This window comes from Ambystoma mexicanum, chromosome 9 (genome assembly GCF_040938575.1).
Source record: "Ambystoma mexicanum isolate Mex_15411 chromosome 9, UKY_AmexF1_1, whole genome shotgun sequence".
In the NCBI taxonomy this organism is placed as follows: domain Eukaryota; kingdom Metazoa; phylum Chordata; class Amphibia; order Caudata; family Ambystomatidae; genus Ambystoma; species Ambystoma mexicanum.
This window is the reverse complement of record NC_090931.1, coordinates 951,152,042-951,168,048: the sequence shown is the minus strand read 5'-3', so window position 1 is coordinate 951,168,048 and position 16,007 is coordinate 951,152,042. Positions and strand designations below refer to the sequence as shown.

The 16,007-nt window shown below is 52.6% G+C and overlaps 1 pseudogene; it reads left to right on the top strand.

Moving 5' to 3' along the window:
• Positions 1 to 13,342: 13,342 nt before the first annotated feature.
• LOC138490096 (5.8S ribosomal RNA) lies at positions 13,343 to 13,491 on the top strand (annotated as a pseudogene).
• Positions 13,492 to 16,007: the final 2,516 nt, after the last annotated feature.

The window sequence follows — 16,007 nt, the reverse complement described above, 5'->3', positions numbered from 1 at the left end:
GGCGTGGTGGGGGGCTAATGGCGCCTTTTGCCAAAGGCACCTGCGGCGGAGGGGCGCTTTTAGCCCACCGCCGTGGGTGACTTTGACATTAACAGCCTGCATGCCACGCCTTCTCCCCCTACGCCAGCTCGGGGAAGTCCTTGAAAGACTCCCCCAAGCTGGCGTGGTGGGGGACTAATGGCGCCTTTTGCCAAAGGCACCCGCGGCGGAGGGGCACTTTAGCCCACCGCCGTGGGTGCCTTTGACATTAAAAGCCTGCATGCCGGGCATTCTCCCGGTACGCCAGCTCGGGGGAGCCCTTGAAAGACTCCCCCGAGCTGGCGTGGGCAAAAAAAAAAAAATGTAAAAAAAAAAAAATTTTTTTTTTTACCAAAAAAATCGGTATTTGGTGTCAAAAAATCGGTAGGCGGTAGGACTGCTTAAAAAGCGGTATCCTACCGCCTAAATCGGTAGGGTTGGCAAGTATGGGCTATTAGCGCACTGGTGTGCTTTCGCACACACACCTTTCCCATCCTGGTGCAGTGGGCCAACCCCCCTACTCCAACCGCACACATCAGTACCCCACAGCATGGCCATGGCCTTGTGGTTCGACTCAGCAAGCTGCCAGGCATATGGTCCAGCATGTCGCGGCATGTGATGGTGTAGGGTTGACTTGCGCAGTACCATGGCATCATGTGTGGATCCAGGGATTCTGGGACAGCAATGGGTGATGATCTTGCTTGAGTCACATGCCATTTGCACATTGAGGGGGTGGTATTGCTTGCGATTGCGGGGCACAGCCTCTATGTTATGGGAATATTACTATTCTACATGGGTGTAGTCGATGGCACCTACGAATTTGGGCATGCATGGCAGTGCATGGAAGCATACTTTGGTTTTGGGTATATCCTGGCCAGTCCGTGATGGGGATTCATGGCTGCCTGTGTGCTTCATGAGGGCATCGTGCACTTGGTTCAGCATACGTGTAGATGGTGGTTGTGAACTGCCATGCAGCTGGCCCGTAGGTGCCTGCGAACAGGTAGTGTAGCACAGACAGCACCCTTGGTGGTGGGGGGATGGCAGTGCATATTTATACGTGGATGAAAATGTATCATGTACACTATGGTGGTGATGGTGTCACAGTCCAACCGGTATAGGGTGTGAATGTGCCAGGGGTTTGGTCGGATGGGCTGGGTCTGGTGCGAGGGATTGGTGGCTACCTACAAGGCACTGGTGTCTGCGCTGGTGGTAATTGCTGGCCCTGTCTCACCCTCCTTCTCCTCCTGCGTCTCCTCTGTGCTGCTTATTGTTGCTGCTTGTCAGTTGTTGTTGCTGTAGTTGCTGTTGTTGGAGCAGTATAGGCATGTCCAACAGTGCCATGGTTGCAACTGATACTTGGGCATTTTGGTGTGCGAAGGGTTGTTGTGTGTAGGTGTGCTCAGTTTATACTGGCTCAGCCTACATTGACTGATTCTGTCCTCCTGTGGCAGCTGCCTTGTATCCTGATTACTGTTTGCGGGTGGTCTGAGATGCCTGTGTGGCCGGTATCGTGCAGCACGTGATTACCGGGTTCACGATGCCGGTATTTCCATGTATGCGTAGGTTGTGATTCCCCCCTTATACCGGCATGCCGGTATTTACTCAATGGAGGGGCACGTGTACGCACCTATGCCGCAGTTAACGGCACTGTGGTTTAGGGTGCCGTTCATTCCGGGTTTGGGTGCAACTGAACGGATGACGATGCCGGTATTAGCATACCGGCATCGTTTTTCACTTACCGGCATACCTCGTAATGAGGCCCGATGTGTTGATGATGGGTTGGGGCTGGTCTCCTTTGTTGTGGTTAACTGCAGGGCCCACAGATATTGTATGGATTGGCAAGTGTTGAGGGGAAGCTCTTGGGCTCTAACTTTAGGTTGTTCAAATTTTGGGTTGATTATTCTGATTGTCATTACTGTATGGGAGGGAGATATGTAGTGATGTTAATACATGTGGGATGTTAATACATATTGTTCCATGTGATGTTAATACACATCACTTCTCCCACTCTCCTGCTCCCCTCCTCCAGACTAACCATACCCGTCCTTCCTGTTTACAGATCCGCCAGAGCGCCTGGGGACCAATTCCGTTGGTGACGGTGTGCTATATAAGTACCTTTAACATAACATAACATGTGTTAAAGCATCTCATAGTGTGAGGTCATTAGGGTAGAACGTTATGTGAGGTGTGGAATGTGAAGTGCGAGAGAGTTCTTGGAGTGACGTTTGGTGCCAGCTGAGATGGGGGCTGGAAGATGTCTTAATGCTCTGATCTTAAGTATAATCTGTCATCTGTAACCTGCACGGTTCTTAAGTAAACATGCTTAAATCAACAGTGCCTTGGACTCGTTTGTGGGGTGTACAACTTCGTTACACGTAGCAACGGCCCGACCACTCTTCTTCACGTGACTTTGTACATCATCATTGTGATTTTTCTGGAGCAATTAAGCGTTTCCGGGGCAATTTCAGTGAGCGCTGAGCGGGATTCGGGAAGCGGGTAGGTTGTGGCTGCCGGGGCAAGTGGGCATTTTCTTCAGGATACCGGGAACCTTTCTGCAAGACCGCGGAGCATCCGACTTTGTCTTGTCCCTCATTTTTCTGAGCGGAAACCGGGAAGGCACTGGCTGCCAGGCTGCAAGAGCTGCAGCAGTCTGTGTGCTTTTGGCAGTCTGAGAGCACCATTTGCATTTTCTTTGGGATACCGTGAACCTTCCTGCAAGACACCAGGTTAAGACGGGAAGCGGAAAATTACATGTTCAGCTTGGGTCTGGATGGAGGGATAGGGACACAGTGGTGTGGGTCTGGAGGGAGGGATAGGGAAACAGCGGTGTGGGTCTGGAGGGAGGGTTGGGGTACAGTGGTGTGGGTCTGAAGGGAGGGATAGGGAAACAGTGGTGTGGGTCTGGAGGGAGGAATAGGGACACAGTAGTGTGGGTCTGGAGGAAGGAATAGGGACACAACTGTGTGGGTCTAGGGGGAGGGTTGGGGTACAGTGGTGTGGGTCTGGAGGGAGGGATAGGGATACCGTGAACCTTCCTGCAAGACACCAGGTTAAGACGGGGAGCGGAAAATTACATGTTCAGCTTGGGTCTGGATGGAGGGATAGGGACACAGCGGTGTGGGTCTGGAGGGAGGGATAGGGAAACAGCGGTGTGGGTCTGGAGGGAGGGTTGGGATACAGTGGTGTGGGTCTGGAGGGAGGGATAGGGACACAGTGGTGTGGGTCTGGAGGGAGAGAGAGGGACACAGTGGTGTGGGTCTGGAGGGAGAGAGGGGGGCACAGTGGTCTGGGTCTGGAGGGAGGGATAAGTGCACAGTGGTGTGGCTCTGGAGGGAGGGATAGGGGCACACTGGTGTGGCTTTGGAGGGAGGGATAGGGGCACAGTGGTGTGGGTCTGGAGGGAGAGATAGGGTACAATGGTGTGGGGATGGAGGGATAGGGGCACAGTGGTGTGGGTCAGGACGGAAAGGGACACAGTGGTGTGGGTTTGGAGGGAGGGATAGGGGCACAGTGGTGTGGGTCTGCAGGGAGGGATAGGGACACAGGGGTGTGGGTCGGGAGGCATAGGGAAACAGTGGTGTGGGTCTGGAGGGATAGGGAAACAGTGGTGTGGGTCTGGAGGGAGGGATAGGGACACAGTGGTGTGGGTCTGGAGGGGGGATAGGGACACAGTGGTGTGGGTCTGGAGGGAGGGATAGGGACACAGTAGTGTGGGTCTGGAGGGAAGGATGGGGCCACAGTGGTGTGGGTTTGATGGGAGGGATGGGGACATTGGTCTGTGTCTGGGGGAGGGATGGTTCATCTAGGTGTGGGGCTGGAGGGCAGACTGGGGGCATCTTGGTGGGGTCTGCAATGGATGGGGGACATTGGCGTTGGTCTGCAGGGAGGGATAGGACATCCTGGTTTGGGTTGGAGGGGGACATCAGTGGGGGTGTGGAAGGAGGGGATGGGGCACATTGGTGTGAGTTTGATGGGAGGGACAGGTACTTCGGTCTGAGGGAGGTATGGGGCACATTTGTGTGGGTCTGCGGAGGGATGAGGGCATATTGGTGTGCGTCTGGAGAGAGGGATGGTGGCATCTTGGTTGGGGTCTGCAAAGGATGGGGGCACATTGGTGTTGGTTTGGAACAGGTATGGGGCATCTGTTGGTCTGGAGGGTGGGATGGGGCATCCTGGTGTGGGTGGGATGGGGACATCTGTGTGCATCTGGAGGGTGGATGGGGTATCTTGGTGTGGCTCTGGAGGGAGTGATGGGGCATATTGATGTGGTTCTGAGAGGGAGGGATGTGGCATCTTGGTGTGGCTCTGGAGGAAGTGGATGGAGGCACATTGGTGTCGGTTTGGTGGGAGGGTTGGGGCACGTTTGTGTGGGGGAGGGATGGGGCACATTGATGTGAGTCTAGGCAGGGACGGGTCATATTGGTGTGGGTCTGCAGGGAGGGATGGGGCACCCTGGTTTGAGTTGTATGGGGACATTGGTGTGGGTCTGGTGTGAGGGCATGGGGGCACATTGGTGTGGGTTTGATGGGAGGTACGGGCACATTGGTCTGGGGAGGGATGGGGCATATTGGTGTGGGTCTGGAGGGAGGGGTGGTGGCATCTTGGTGGGGTCTGCAATAGATGGGGGCACATTGGAGTTGGTCTGAAACAGGTATCTGTTGGTCTGGACAGTGGCATGCAGCATATTGGTGTGGGTCTGGATGGAGGGGATGGGGGCACATTGGTGTGGGTTCGATGGGAGGGGTGGGAGATGTTAGGCAAGATTTGGAGCAGTACCCTTTGGGTGCACTACCACAACCTTTGCCTCCTGGCAACAGGAACCCAACCTTTGGTATAAGTCTGTACTACACAGGTTGGTAGTGTGGCTAAACAGCCAGGCTTATCTCAAGAGCGGTCAATGTGAGCAATAGTGTAATTACAGAGATTCACAGTGACATGTATCCAAATAAACACTTGCACTCAAGGTTTCTTGATTAAACAATTATTCATGTATTTAACAGTCAGTTTGAATAAGCCTTCTTCAGAAGGGGTGACACAGGGCTGTCAGAAGATGTGGTGAGGCCCGGGGCAAAACATTTGGTGAGGCCCCCTCACAATTCTTTGCACTCGGCCAGCGGCGGCATATCCGCACACAGGAGTCTTGAGAAATCTACCCTTGAGTTTGTGTGCAGGATCCCAAATATGGTTTATTACTACTTTCTCTACTGAAGAAAGGTTCATGCCAGACTAACCTTTTTATCATATGAATAAATATATATAAGATGGCATGAGCTCTCCACTGCGCCACCTCCAATTCTCTGAGGGTCAATCACTTTTCCAAGCAAAGAGTTGAGGGCAGATCTCTTTCTTCGGCTGCGGCCTCCCTCTGGAAACAGCCTCCCTGCCTCGCTGAAACTTGAGGAGAACCATCTCCGGTTCCGGAAGCACCTCAAGACCTGTTTATTTGCTTCTGCATTCTCTCTTCCTCTCCCTTGCTGATCACCTGCCTGATCCATGCACTGGTCACCTGGTCAAGCTCTGAATTCGGGCCCAGGTCCCTGCCTGTCCTGTTGCAATCCCGCACTGCCTCTTGGCTCCCCTGCACTTGTGGTCTGTATATCTGTAACCCTACAGTCCCCGCTCTTGCTCGTATTGTCCACCCGTTGGCCGCAGTTATGAGTACTCACACTTGCCACCAGTTGGCTGCACTCTTGTTTCTCCTTTGTTCCTGCACTTCTGCATCCTACCCCACCCTCGGCACTTCTTCCCTCCCCCATTCCCTGCTCTTGCACGATCTGAATGACACAAGGCCTAGTAAGATCTGTGTTTTGTCCTACTCTTTTGTTTCTCCCTCCTTGCCTTGTCGCGCCTAGAAACACTTGCATACAGGCACGTTATAAATGCCATATCATATCATTAAGGAGCACATCATACACAGTGACAAATGATGTACAGTGGAGGCTGGTACATTTCTGAACTTAAGAGGCTTAAATGTTTGTTCCAATTAGTCGAGATCAACAGAGCACAGTGAGGGAGCCCAAACCAAACAAGGGTGGCTTGGGGTGTGGGGTCGGGGGGGGTTCTCACTCCCAAGAAAATGTTTAAAACATTGGGTTAAAGGTATGCATTTTACAGCACTTTCTTTGCAAAATTGGGTAGAAATCCACACAGTTTGCAATTGGTTTTGTATGGAAGCACATGGAAATTCCCAATAGTTGCAAATCACAAATTGTGCATAGGAACATTTTCCAATACATTTCATGCCGCCTTTCCACGTGAGATATGCTAGTATAAACAAATATTCATGCTGGCTGTTCTAATTATGTTGATGCAGGCTGCATCAATATTTGCCATTATTACCATATACTGATTCCCAAACAGTAAAAATGCCATGCCACAGAAAGTATATCCATGCTGACTGTGTACCATAAGTGTTATTACCGGCTAGATTGGCCTACATTCAAAGTGGGCCAATTTAGCCAGGTAGTATGTTTGCTTTAACCTTGATGCATAGTCCTGTGCATCAAGGGTAAAGCAAAATGAGCACTGGCAATGCTAACAGTTTGGGCATTCGTGTAGGCATGGGAAAGGCACTTCTGTATTGGTATTAGCTGGCCATTGATAGTGCCAGTGCAAAATGGTTTGAGTACCTGAGCAGCTAATAGCAGTGCCTTGTAAATGCCTAATACTTATACACAAGCCAAAACTGTTGGCTTTGCCAATGCTTATTTTTAAAAGAATTTCAGCGAAAGACATGAAGGGTGTTTTAAAATTGAGTGGCTAAAGGCAGACCTAATTAAGACATTTTTATTACACCAGTTACGTGTTTACAACTCCAATGAAGTCATGAACTCTTAGAAGACTCCTTTGAGGAAACACTTGCAGGTACATTGAGGGCAAAGTTTGATGGCTAGCCATGTTTAAAGCTAGCCCAAAGAGTTCCAGTGAGGAGTTGTTTTGGGTGGGGAGGGCAGGGACTGGGTGAGAATTGCCATAGGGATTAGCATGGCCATGAGAAGTAATTTCACTGTTAGCACCTGCATTCATATCCGTACATTTGTAGGTAATTGAAATTGTGATGTGGGGTTAGCACTTGCATGCTAGGGGAGTGATTAGAAGGGAAGTGGTGACATGAGACATCTCATTCTCACAGCAGTCCTTAAGTGTGATGTTTCAGAAATGAAGGCAAGAGGTAGCTGCGTGTAACATTGAAGCTTCACCAGAATAGTCTCATTCGAAAAGTGGAAAGATTTTAGGTGCCCCCACACAAGGAAGTTTGCCCCTTCCTCAAGTATTAGTCCCCTTTCCCCCCTGACATTTTAGCCTAGGTGCACCTCTGATGCCATGAACCCACCCCTTAATGAAGTGGCCCCCAGGGCGGCTACTTTTAGGGGTGGTGCTGAACACACACTCACAAAAAACACTTTCACCCATGCATTCAACCACCAGTTACACAACTCCATACATGCATGTATACATAAAACCAAACACAGCATTGACACAAACATCAACATGCACGCATGCATCCATAAATACATACACATATACATACTAATTTAATTTAAATACACATATACACTTTTAATTTAAAATAAAAAACATTTACCTTACCTCCATGTACCCTTAGAAAGCATCCACGCAGCCGACACGTAGACATGCTGCCTGACAAGAGAGAACTCCTCTCCCATCAGTCAGCGTGGTCACGCTGAGCAATGTGAACACACTGACTGACAAGAGAGAAATCCTCTCCCATCAGGCAGAGTGGTCACGCTGAGCAACGTGAACACACTGACTGACAAGAGAGAACTCCTCTCCCATCAGTCAGCGTGGTCTCGCTGAGCAACGTGAACACACTGATTGACAAGCGAGGAGTCCTTTCTAATCAACATGAACACACTGAGTGACAGGAGAACTCCTCTCCTGTCAGTCAGCGTGGTCATGCTGAGCAACGTGAACACACTGACTGACAAGAGAGAACTCCTCTCCAATCAGTCAGCATGATCACGCTGACATGAACACACTGACTGACAGGAGAGGAGTCCTCTCCCATCAATCAGTGTGGTCACACTGACAACATGAACACACTGACCTACAAGAGAGAACTCCTCTCCCATCAGTCAGCGTGGTCACACTGACAACATGAACACATTGACTGACAAGAGAGAATTCCTCTACTGTCAGTCAGCGTGTCAGCGTAGTCATGTTGAGCAACGTGAACACACTGACAAGAGAGAACTCCTCTCCCATCAATCAGCGTGGTCACACTGACAACATGAACGCCCTGACTGACAGGAGAGGAGTCCTCTCCTGTCAGCCAACGTGGTTATGCTGAGCAACGTGAACACACTGACTGACAAGAGAGAACTCCTCTCCCATCAGTCAGCGTGGTCACACTGACAACATGAACACACTGACTGACAAGAGAGAACTCCTCTCCTGTCAGTCAGCATGGTCATGCTGAGCAACGTGAACACACTGACTGACGAGAGAGAACTCCTCTCCCATCAGTCAGTGTGGTCACCCTGACAACATGAACACACTGACTGACAAGCGAGAACTCCTCTCCTGTCAGTCAGCGTGGTCATGTTGAGCAACGTGAACACACTGACTGACAAGAGAGAACTCCTCTCCAATCCGTCAGCATGGTCACGCTGAGCAACGTGAACACACTGACTGACAAGAGAGAACTCCTCTCCCATCCATCAGCGTGGTCACACTGACAACGTGAACACACTGACTGACGAGAGAGAACTCCTCTCCCATCAGTCAGTGTGGTCACATTGACAACATGAACACACTGACCTACAAGAGAGAACTCCTCTCCCATCAGTCAGCGTGGTCACACTGACAACATGAACACACTGACTGACAAGAGAGAACTCCTCTCCTGTCAGTCAGCGTGGTCATGTTGGCCAACGTGAACACACTGACTGACAAGAGAGAACTCCTCTCCAATCCATCAGCATGGTCACGCTGAGCAACGTGAACACACTGACTGACGAGAGAGAACTCCTCTCTCATCAATCAGTGTGGTCACACTGAGAACATGAACACACTGACTGACAGGAGAGGAGTCCTCTCCTGTCAGTCAGCGTGGTTATGCTGAGCAACGTGAACACACTGACTGACAAGAGAGGAGTCCTCTCTTGTCATTCAGCATGTCCACGTTTTCAGCTGAATGACGGGAGGCAGCAGAGCTCACTTCTGAGCCCTGCTGTCTCCCATTATTTTGCTGTTTGTTGCGGAGCCAAACGGCTTCACAAGAAACAGCTAAATCATTGCAGCGGCAGCACAGTCCCCCGTGTGAATAAAGGACACGGGAGACTGTGCTGCCTTCCACTTAGGAGGGGGCCACGAGGCCCCCAGCAAGCGCGAGGCCCGGGGCAGTTTGCCCCCCCTGCACCCTCCTCGTGACGGCCCTGGGGTGATATATAGTAACAGACAAATACACTCCAAAATACACACTCTTATCAGCAAGTACCCATTTGGGATGGCACACAGACACTTCCTACACCCTCAGGTGACTTAAATAAATAGGACACCATGGACATTAATATATCACTGGTACCTTTAGAGCAATACTGATATCAGTGTAAAAGTACGAGGTTTCAGAATAAAATAAGAGATCACACAAACATTCTGAAGCAGGTAAGTACTTTTGAACCCCCAATGCAAAGTAAGTTAACCCTTCCCTGCATGGAAGTTAAGACACAAGCAGAGGAGAGAAGAGTCATTCAGAGAGTCAGGCCAGCCAAAGTCCATAGGGCAAAAGTCAAGGGGAGCTAAAGCACTTCTTGCAGGTAAATTAACCGTCTTGCACAATGTTTTAGATGTCTTTGTAGAAACATGTAGGGCCACAAGCAGTTAGGCTTGTGAGGTGTCGCAGATTCAAGCAACTCTACAGAAGCAAACAAGACAAGTCTCAACTGAGAACAAGTAAGGCTACACATCAAGAGGTAAGTTCTCTTAGACTGTACAGTACCTTTGGTTAGAAGAAATGGTGACAGCTGGCTTCTGTTCCTGTGCAGCTCTGCAGATCCTGTTGTTCTTGGGCCTCAGTCGGGGGGTAAGAAAAGGGGGGGACTTCTGGGTACTCCTGCTCTGCAATGGGATGGTCGGTGGCAGCAATGGTCAAACTTTAATTCAGTGGCACTTTCTGTTTCACTCCTCGCATCTCGAGCAAATAGCACCACTGGGGTTCTTGGATACCACGTTGGACTCGCATCTGGGGTCCAGCACTCTTTTGTGGTGGCTCAGGCTTGGTCAGTCCTACTTCCTTGGAGTCCGGAGGATCTTCCTGGAGCTCGGGTCTGACTTAAAAGCAACGCACTCGATCTGGTGTTCCTCTTCCTGGCACTTCGGTTCCAACAGCAGCAGCAGTGAAAGTACAGCCAGCTTCGAGAGGATGTCCAGACGTGCTTACTTTGAAGTTGATTGGTCCCACCAACTCAAGGGGAGAAGTCGTCCTTGCAGGGCTTATCTAGTCGAGGCGAATTCGGAGCTTCAGCACGGCAGCAGGGCAAGCCAACGGTTCAGGAGTTGCAGCAGGCGTCTCTTCCAAGTTCTTCTTTGGATTTTTTCGTCCAGTGATCAGCTCTGCCTTCCAAGCCAAAAAAGCCTTGCCTTTTATGCAGGTTTCTCCCATTCATTACAGCCTAGCTGTCAATCACGCAGCAGGGTGGCTGTCCTTGCCGGACAGCCAGCCGACCAATCACCTTTGGGTGCATTCCTGTAACCAAAGGGATTAAGCACAGGGAGTTTCGGCACCTCCCTCACTTCCTGCCCCTGCCAGACATGCTGGAGCCAGAGGCGGGCTTCACTCGTGAATCCTGCCAAAGACAAAACGAACAAAGGGACCAAACCTGGTTTGGCGAGCAGAGTAAATCTCAAGAAGGACCGTTCCAGCAAGAAATGGCGAAAAAAAAGAAGACCGGGGACCATTTTGACAAAAATGGCACCCATGGGTGCTGTACTGCAGCTGCGAACGTAGTCCGCGGTAAACACACACAACGGTAGTTAAAAGTAAACTACTGCCAACTAAACAAAGGGGATACTATGTAACCCCTCCAGCACCCTATTGGGATATAGTGTGTGCTGGGTCTAGAAAGTTACAAATGTAAGTAAAGTCAATTTCACTTCAATGCTATTGGAAACAGTAGTTTATCCAAGAGAAAGTATTTAAACCTTTGGGAAATCTGAAAGACTTCCCGGTGCCACTGCACTGAAGGTGCTGTGTACCACAATGTAAAAAGATGCCTATGGATTTTATTAGACTCCAAAACCAAAAGAAACACAGACACATACACGAGAGAGTGGGAAAAAGGTCTCACTCTCTCCAGGTTAAAAATTGAAAGGTCCTAGAGTCCAGCAAAAGTGTGGGGGGTCTCTAAGGTAGAGAGGAATTAGCAAATTTCTGAGAATTCTCCCTAAAAGGGGACATTGGTCTGTGTTTGGGGGAGGGATGGTTCATCTAGGTGTGGGTCTGGAGAGCGGCATCTTGCTGTATGGAAGGTGGGATCTTGGTGGGGTCTGACATGGATGGTGGCACATTGGTGTCAGTCTGGAACAGGTATGGGACATCTGTTGATCTGCAGTGTGGATTGGGGCACCCTGGTGTGGGTGGGATGGGGACATCTGTGTGCATCTGGAGGGTGGGATGGGGCATCTTGGTGGGGCTCTGGAGGGAGGGATGGGGCATATTGGTGTGGGTCTGAGAGGGGGGGAATGGGCATATTGGTGTGGGTCTGAGAGGGAGGGATGGGGCACATGGGTGTGGGTCGGGAGGGATGGGGACATTGTTGTGGGTGTGAAGGGAGGCATAGGACACATTGGTGTGGGTGTGGAGGGAGGGATGGGTGCTCTTGTTGTGTGGAGGGAGGATGGGGCATCATGGTATGGGTCTTGAGAAAGGGATTGGGCATTTTGGTGGAGTCTGGATCAGAGGAGGGCATTGTTGATCTGGAATGGAGGGACAGGGCATATGATGGGGGCATGTCAGGGAATGATGGAACATGTGGGTCTGGGTGGAGCACTCTTGGGAAGGAAGGGGGCATATGGGTGTGAATGGAGGGATGGGGCATGTATGTCTAGAGAGAAGGATGTTGGTTTCTGGGAGGGGTGGGAGATGTGTGTGTCGAAGGGACGGGGTAATCAGCTGTCTGTATAGAGAGAGGGCGGATAGCGCCATCTGAGTGTGAGTCTGGAGGTAGTGGTGAAGCATATGGGTGTGGCTCTGAGAGGTGGAGCTTCTTGGTGTAGGTATGGAGGGACAGATGTTGGTGTCTGTGTGGGTTCGGAGGGAGGGATGTTAGCATGTGGGTCGGGAGGGAGGTGGCATTTGAATCTGGAAAAAGTGTTTGGAAGGAGAAATGGGGCATTTGAGTGTGAATTGGGACATGTAGGGCTTGGGTATCTGCTTGTGAATGGGGGCATGAAGAATCATTAAATGCGGAGCAGCCGGAAGGAGAGACGTAGACCTGACCACGGTTGCATCCCAGACGTGCACACCCACAGCCCGGGGCACCTCTTGCAGAGCAGTCCGGGGTGCGTGGGCAACCAGGTGCCGGGGAGCGGGGATTCCCTTCCACCGTAGGGGGTGACGTCTGGCAGGGTTGGATTAACCTTCTGGGGATGTCCCCAACCGTGCACCGTAAAGGGAGCCCCGCGCTGCCCCCTCGGGCGTGCACTCCTCTCTGACCCGCCAGTGGGTGGGCATTGGTGGGCTCACCCTGGTCAGCAGGGAATCCCCGAGTGGTGGTAGCCGGGAACCGAGGGAAACCTGACTGCTCTCGAGGGGCACCTCCTCAGGCAGACAGTGGCCCGGCACACCAGGCGCCAGCCCTGAGCCATGGCGCAGCAGGCTTATTCGAAGGGTGGGCGGCGAGGTTCCAGCCGCCCACATCTATGGGCGAGCAATGGCCAGGGCCGCTGGCGCAGCAGTGACTTTTCCTCTTGCCCAGGTACCTGAGCTCCACCTGTGCGTCCAGGCTGGGTTTTGAAGACTCTAGCGGTCCCACCCGACCCCCTTGCCTGTGTTGTCTCTGGTGCGCCTCGCGGTCTGTCCCCCCCCATCCAAAAGGGGAGCGGAGGGGGTCGGGGAAGGATGAGTGGATCAGGCCGGGTGCGCCCGTGGCAGAGTGGCCTGCCTCCACCCCCCTGGGAAGCACTGTGCTGCTGCAGCAGCGGGCAGTTATTTATTTATTTATTTATTTTTAAACCACATGGTCTCGGCCAATCTAGACAGGGTGCTGGGCTGTCTCGCCACAGGCGGTGCTGCCTTCCCCCCGGCCTCTCCTGCACTGGCATGGTCAGGCTGACTTCTGGAACAAACAAAAAAGTTGCCTGTGACTGTTGGTGGTGGATCCCTGGACTCGCGCGTCGATGAAGAACGCAGCTAGCTGTCACAATTGGTGTTAATTGCAGGACACATTAATCAACACTTCAAACGCACCATGTGGCCCCGGATTCATCCGGGGCTATGGTTTCTGAGGGTTGCTTTACATCATCGCCCCGCTCCCCTCACAGGAGGGTGGCTGGGGCTGTCGCAGGGACTCGTTCCCTTCGTCCCCTTAAGGTCAGACCCTTTATCAGCACCGTCGCAGGATCCCTGGATCTGGCGCGCAGGCTCATTGCCGGCGCGTCCCGGCCTCCCCAGTTTCCCTGCCTCATGCAGGTTTCGGGAGTGCCGGGTGGCCGGCACGCCCTGGATGTGGTGGCGGCGGCAGCGGTCCTTAAAAAAGCATGGCACACCTTCACCCTACTCTGGGGCACATGGCCATGCTGTGTGTGACTGTGTGTGGTGTCCCGCGGCTGCCGGTGCAGCATAGCCATGGAGCGCGGGCCTCGCAACCATGTGGGCTTCAGCTGCAGATCGGGACAGCAGACACTCTGCTGCGCCAGAGGCCCAGGGCTTAGGCAACCTCCCGTACGGGCCTGAGGCCAACTGCCCCGAGCTTTGTGCTGCCCATGACTGCAGCCTCAGATCGGATGTGGCGACCTGCTGATTTTAAGCATATTAATAAGCAGAGGAAAAGAAACTAATCAGGATTCCCTCAGTAATGGCCAGTGAAGAGCCCAGCGCCAAATCCCCTTTAAGCGGCAGGCATGGGAAATGTGGCGTACAGAAGACCGACTCCCTGGAATCGCTCAGGGGGCTCAAGTCCTTCTGATACAGTGTCACCCCGCAGACAGTGGTAGGCCGGTAGCGGCCTCTGGCATACCGGGTCGGGTCTTCTCGGAGTCGGGTTGCTTGAGAATTCCCAAAGTATGTGGTAAACTCCATCTACGACAAAATACGTACCGTAAGGTAAAGTTGAAAAGAACTTTGAATAGCGAGTTCAAGAGGGCGTGAAACCGTTGAGGTAAACTGGTGGGGTCCATGCAGTCCTCCCGCAGGATTCAACATGGCAGGCAGGTCGGCTGCCTGGAACAGTGGATGCCCTCGCAGGACTGCAGCCCAGGCAGACCAGGCCCCGCAGGGCGCATTTCCTCTGTGGCAGTGCACCATAACCGGCTGGGAAGGCCCCAGGGGGCAGGCGGCTCTCTGCTCTGGCAGCGAGTGCTACAGCCCCCTGACAGCGGTTTTGCTGTGTCCGCGGGACCGAGGGAGATTGACCGCTGCCATGCCCTTCTCCGGCAAACGTCCTGGCCCCTCTTGGGGGTCACTGGGGCACCGATGGCAGACAGTGCTCCCAATGCGACTCTAGTGAACTGCCCTCAGTGTGCCCCGACCACGTCTTGCCGCTGGACGGGGAGGCCCACAAAGGGCGCCTGGGGCCTGAGGTGATTTCGGTTAACCACCCGATCTGTCTTGAAACACAGGCCAAGGAGTCTTAGTCGGATGGCCGAATTAAACTCTGTGCTGCAAAGAAGGGGAGCGCCGGTGTGTGCCGATTGCGGTGGGATCCCGCCGCGGTGGGCTCACCACCAACCCCTCTCACCCGCTCTGTCAGGGAGATGGAGCATGAGCGTGTGTGATAGGACCTGAAAGATGGCGAACTACACCTGGTGGAGGTCCGTAGCGGTCCTGATGTGTAAATCGGTCGTCCGACCTGGGTATAGGGTCGGAAGACTAATCGAACCATCTAGTAGCTGGTTCCTTCCCGAGTTTCCCTCAGGATAGCTGCCACACGGAAACCCCAGTTTTATCTAGTAAAGTGAATTATTAGAGGTCTTGGCACCAAAATGATCTCAACCTATTCTCAAACTTTAAATGGGTAAGAAGGCCGGCTTGCTGGCGTGGAGCCAGGCATTGAATGCAAGTGCCCAGTGGGCAACTTTTGTTAAGCAGAACTGGTGCTGCGGGATGAACTGAATGCCGGGTTAAGTTGCCCGATGCTAATGCTCATCAGACCCCAGAAAAGGTGTTGGTTGATATAGACAGCAGGACAGTGGCCATGGAAGTCGGAATTCACGAAGGAGCCCCAGGGAGGGTTCTCTTTCCTTTGCGAAGGGCAGGGTACCCTGGAATGAGTTTGCCCTGAAAGAGGGGCCCGAGCCTTGGAAAATGTCGTGGTTCCAGCGTCGTGCAGTGAGCTCTCGCTGGTCCTTGTAAATCCGGGGGAGATGGTGTAAATCTCGCTCCGGGCCGTACCCATATACTCAGCAGGTCTCAAAGGTGAACAGCCTCTGGCATGTTGGAACAATGTAGGCAAGGGAAGTCGGCAAGTCAGATCTGTAACTTCAGGATAAGAATTGGCTCTAAGGGCTGGGTCGGTCGGGCTGGGGCACAGGGCTGGGCATGTGCCGCGGTTGGACAAGGTGTCTCACACCTTAACCCCCGGGTGGCGACGTCGACTCTGGATGCGAACCGGGCCCTGTCTGTAGATCGCCCCAGCTGCAGTGGTCGCCTTTCTCCGTTCCCCTCACAGGGTTCGGGGCCGATGTTCTGCCACGGCAGATGCCTAGCATCTGACTGGTGTGGACCAGGGGAATCCCACTGTTTAATTAAAACAAAGCATCGCGAAGGCCTGCGGTGGGTGTTGACGCAATGTGCTTTCTGCCCAGTGCTC